Here is a 5,518-nt window from a genome sequence, read left to right as displayed (position 1 = left end):
CATCTGGAACCAAGGCAAAAGGCCTCATGAAGAAGTCTGTACTCCAACTCACCCTGTCATGCCCTCGAGCCCTTGATTCGATGATTCTGGGTGCAGAGGCATGTCCGCTACCCAAGGGAGGTCTCCAGGAAGCGCACCAATCTCACCTCTCCAGCCCGGGAGCTACTGCTCAGGAGGTCAGTGTGGCTGGCAACTGCCAGAAGCACCACGCAGTCTGAGAAGCTGATGAATGATCTAATCAGCTCTGCTAGGGTAAGTCCTCTCTCAGCTCCCTCCACTATCAAACTCTCATCATGGCATCATGTACTCAAACAGTGACTCTTCACTAGATTCCACACATCCATTTGTGGGGGACACATATTCTCTCAGTGACACTTTCACATCGCCACCATCCCACCTCTCATGTTGCTAACACTCTACCTTCTGGTCCTCTGGGAAAGGTGCCACTCTGAGCGTAACCTGAGTGTGAAAGGCACAGCAAACTGTGATCATGTGGGAAATCCTCTCCACTGAGTATTACAGAGAGTCAGCTGAGAAGCCCAGACATCTTCTATGCTCTATGAGAAGCGTGTGGAGCTGTGAGCAGCATTTTATCTCTTCTTGGCACAAGTCTGAGAGTCAGCATCAACTGTTTAAGCCCTTGACCCCCAGCAACCATCCCTGCAAACACTCTGCATCCAGTCATTGATGTGGTGCACATTCCCACCCTTCCCATGAGCCCATGCCCCACGTGGACTTCTACCCATCCCCTCTGGAGTCTGCATCCGCCCTCTTCCAGTAAATGATGTGGTTTCCCTTTGACCCCTTGCTTGTGAGTGTCTCATGCTGCTTTGTCAGGGTCCTCATCTACTTCCATGGCCCTCTGCCTGCTACCATGGCCTCATGCTCCCCCCCCCCCCCCACCCTTGCACATCTCTCTTACCACATTGTCCTCCTGTCCTCATCAGCAGACCCCTCACCTCATACCCCACCACCAATCAAACTTCGGTAATTTAGAGTGGGGGGGGGGGGGGGGCATGAATCCTGCAGCACAGCCCCTGTCCATAAAGACCAGCTTGGCATGGAGCTGGAGGGTATGAACTGGTCTGCCCCAGATGACATTCAGCGCAACAGGATCTGCTGACTGGTATGGCTGGCAGGCTCTGTATGTTGCACTCACCTCATAGTCTCAGATGAACTGAAGTCCGCATCATGCACGCCAATCTTCATCGATCAGGTTTGACGTCGATGTAATTTCCCACTGACGTGACGCAAGATTGGAGGCCAGATGGGATGTGGTGGACAGCTGTTTTAATGAGCATTCATAAGATGGAAATGCCGTTCACACCACCAGTCAGTGAGAAGACCGACCTGCCATTAACCCGCATTGGGAGAATAGCAACATGATGTTATGCCAACAGGTTTACGACGTTTTGGCTTCAACAGATTCTCGGCGTCTGCCCGCCACCAAACCCGTCAAGGTGCGGGTCGGGAAATTCTGCCCAGATTTGCCGCACATTAATCCTATCCTTCTATTTTCTATTCCGCTTATTGCTTCTCCCAACTACATCTAAGAAAATATTCAGCTTACTTTCATCGGACTGATTTTTGTGCCATGGAACATAGAAGGTGATAAAAGTGCTGTCTCGATCTTGATAGAGACTGGTCTGAGCTGCTACATGTTCAAATAATTGTTAAATGTTCTTGAAATAAATGGGTTGAAATTATTGCTCCTCATATTTCACTGGAAATGCTTAGTGTTATTAGGTACTCTACCTTTTAGACAAGCAGAACACTAAACTCACAGGTCATGAACATCATAATTGCTTTAAAAGTTTAAAAATTGCTCATTTAGCCATTTTAGTACCATAAAATTACTTTTAGCAGTTTTTCTTCCCAAAACTTATGGAACAACTTTCAAAATAATTAAAATTCTTTACATGCAGGATAAAAAGCAGATTCCTTCTACAGCTTTCTCGGTTATAAAAATGCTGTAATAATTGTGTGCTTTTAAAATGAAAGCCAAAGATATTTTGGGGTGTGTATATCTCTTTAATTTGTGTAATGATAGAAAGGCTCTTACTGATCACTAGTCAGTGGCTTGCCCTCCATGAAACAATGATTTTTGCAACATGATGTTTATCTTTCCTAAACAATGTTTGATAGCTTATGCTTGCATGGCCCCAGAGATATATTATATCTCTGAATGAGGTCACCAAAAAATCCAGTCTATCGAAAATGTATTTGTTTTGATAGCGGATGTTCAATTTTTTTCTCTTTATTTCAATTTAGAGTCCCGCTGTCCAGTTCCAGTACAGTTGGAGATGCATATCTTAGCTCTCTTTAATATGAATAGGATTTCATCAATATAAAGTATTGTGTTATCGAACCTCAGTTAGTGCATAAACATGAGCTAGGAGCTATCAAACACCACAGATGACTGGAAGTAGACATACCTACTATTTCTAAGGTAGATATCATCAGCATTTATAGTGGCAGCATTAGAGAAAGAATCACTCTGCAAATTGCTTTCAAGTGTTTCCATTTCTTTTTAAAAGGACATATTACTTTTCCTACTTTTATTTCTCCCTCCAAAAGAACTTGCTGCAGTTTAACTTACAGACGAGTGAACTTCTGTAGTTGGTTATAGAGCTACTATTAAATTAGATGGTTCATGTTATGCGATTTATTAAATGACTAATGCATATGTAAGAGGAAGTCTGGTCAAAACATACCCTTTGGCATTCCCCACTTTCCAGGAATTGGGGGCAGGCACCTCAAGCAACAATGTATCTGTGGTTTTCTGCTCAATCAAAAGTAGGTGGCAAGTGCAAAGAGCCCTGGAATCTAACATACAAACTGTGAGCTAGTTCCTTGGTCCTTGAAATTGGGCCGTGGTGTATCCATTCCACACCCAGAAGCTGATGTAACAGCGTCCAAATTCTGCCAGAGTAATTTACAGATTTGCTAAGATCATTAAACTTTTTTTGCAAACTGAATTAAAGCTCCTTGTAGATGCTGTTTGCGGAACTTTCTGTCCCCTGAGGGGAACCAGATCTTTCTCCTCCTTTCCAAGACCTGGAAACAGGGGCCGCGATTCTCCCATTGCGGCCCGCAACTTTTCTGGCGGGTCCCGGTGGGAGATGTGCATCGCCAGCCTTGGACCAGGATTTGCGCATGTGCCGGGAACGCATGTGCATCTCCTACAGCTGGCGAACAGAAGACTTCTTCACCGCACGGGACCTTCAACCGATGCTATACACTAGATACATCGATGACATTTTCTTCCTTTGGACTCATGGTGAACAATCACTGAAACAACTCTATGATGACATCAACAAGTTCCATCCCACCATCAGGCTCACCATAGACTACTCTCCAGAATCGGTTGCATTCTTGGACACGTGCATCTCCATTAAGGACGGTCACCTCAGCACCTCACTGTACCGCAAGCCCACGGATAACCTCACGATGCTCCACTTCTCCAGCTTCCACCCTAAACACGTTAAAGAAGCCATCCCCTACGGACAAGCCCTCCGAATACACAGGATCTGCTCGGATGAGGAGGATCGCAACAGACACCTCCAGACGCCATCATCTCACGTGAGAACACCATCCACCAGGTACACGGTACATACTCTTGCAACTCGGCCAACGTTGTCTACCTGATACGCTGCAAGAAAGGATGTCCCGAGGCATGGTACATTGGGGAAACTATGCAGACGCTGCGACAACGGATGAATGAACACCGCTCGACAATCACCAGGCAAGACCGTTCTCTTCCTGTTGGGGAACACTTCAGCGGTCACGGGCATTCGGCCTCTGATATTCGGGTAAGCATTCTCCAAGGCGGCCTTCGCGACACACGACAGCGCAGAGTCGCTGAGCAGAAACTGATAGCCAAGTTCCGCACACACGAGGACGGCCTCAACCGGGATATTGGGTTCATGTCACACTATTTGTAACTCCCACTGTTGCGTGGACCTGCAGAGTTTCACTGGCTGTCTTGTCTGGAGACAATACACATCTTTTTAGCCTGTCTTGATGCTCTCTCCACTCCCATTGTTTTGTTTCTTAAAGACTTGATTAGTTGTAAGTATTCGCATTCCAACCATTATTCATGTAAATTGAGTCTGTGTCTTTATAAGCTCTGTTTGTGAACAGAATTCCCACTCACCTGAAGAAGGGGCTTAGAGCTTCGAAAGCTTGTGTGGCTTTTGCTACCAAATAAACCTGTTGGACTTTAACCTGGTGTTGTTAAACTTCGAACAGTCGAAGTCCAGACCACGCTGGAAACCTGAGGGAAGGCAGGTAAGCCATTTGAATCTTTTAAAAATGTATTTTAAATATGTTTAGCAGTTCATGTTATGCGATTGAATCTCCCACCCCGCTAGCAGTACTTAATTCCAGCGGAATTAACACTAGCTCCCCATGTTCGGGGAACTAGCGGGAGACCCTGCCGGAATAAAGGGGGGACAATCGGGGCTCCTCCAGGGGGTCGGGTGGTGGGGGCGTTGGTGCTCCCCCCGGGCATGGGCACCCTGGCAGTGCCAGCCTGGCATTTCCCAAGAGGCAAAGTGCCCATGCCCAGGAAGCACCTTGCACTGCCCACCGGGCATCAGGCAGTGCCAAGGGGGTGGGGCCTATTATGGGTGGGACCCATGTGTGATCGGTGGGGGTGGAGGGTCCTGCTGCCACTCTGCAGACAGGATCGGTCTGGGATGGAGGGAGGGTAGCGATTGGGGGCCCGGTCTGCGGGGGGGTGGGGGGGGGGCTGCCTCCGGGGGGTTGGGGGAGGTCTGACCTGGGGGGGGGGGGTCAGCAGGAGGGGGTGGGGGGGAGTCTGCAGGGGTGAGGGTGGGTGGGGGGATTTCCACTGCTGAGGGAGGTGGGCTGTGCATCAGGGCGCTCCAAGACTGGGGGGGGAGGGTTGGGGGGTCAGGGCTGGCCCAGGAATTGTTGTGGGGGCTGCGATCAGGCCGTGGGGGGGATTGGAGGGGCAGAACTGGGGGGGTCCTGAGCTGGCCAACGATCGAGCTGGCCAGCAAATGGGGAGTCTGACAGATCGGGGCCACAGAGTTCCAGAACTGTCAAACTCCAGCGCGAATAGGCCCCGCCCCCCTGGGTTTTTAATCAGATTCACAACTGGGACCTCTGCCGTGCACAGAGTGCGGAGATTCAGGTGAGAAGCTGAACTGGCAAAACAGTCGGGATTTAGAACAGTTTTCCCGCCAATTCAGCACTTTTGGGAGAATTGCAGCCAGGGTCTCCATAAGGAAACAACTTGGAGACCTACAGCTTTTGCAGTCATTTTTCTCCATTGGAAACTTTCTCTTCTGTTTGCAGATCATTGTCCTTCACTGGCTCCCCATCTCTCACTGTGCCGAATTCTAAATCCTAGTCCGTAAATTCCTTCAGAGTTTGTTCATTGTGGATTCTGTGTAAATAAGACCCCAAACCACTGCTGATAGTACCTTCAGTCACATCGGTACATCTTTCTACATTAAAAGTGCTATAAACATTCAAGTTAGTGTCGTTC

This window comes from Mustelus asterias, chromosome 1 (assembly GCF_964213995.1).
Source record: "Mustelus asterias chromosome 1, sMusAst1.hap1.1, whole genome shotgun sequence".
In the NCBI taxonomy this organism is placed as follows: domain Eukaryota; kingdom Metazoa; phylum Chordata; class Chondrichthyes; order Carcharhiniformes; family Triakidae; genus Mustelus; species Mustelus asterias.
Note: the sequence above shows the minus strand (reverse complement) of the source record.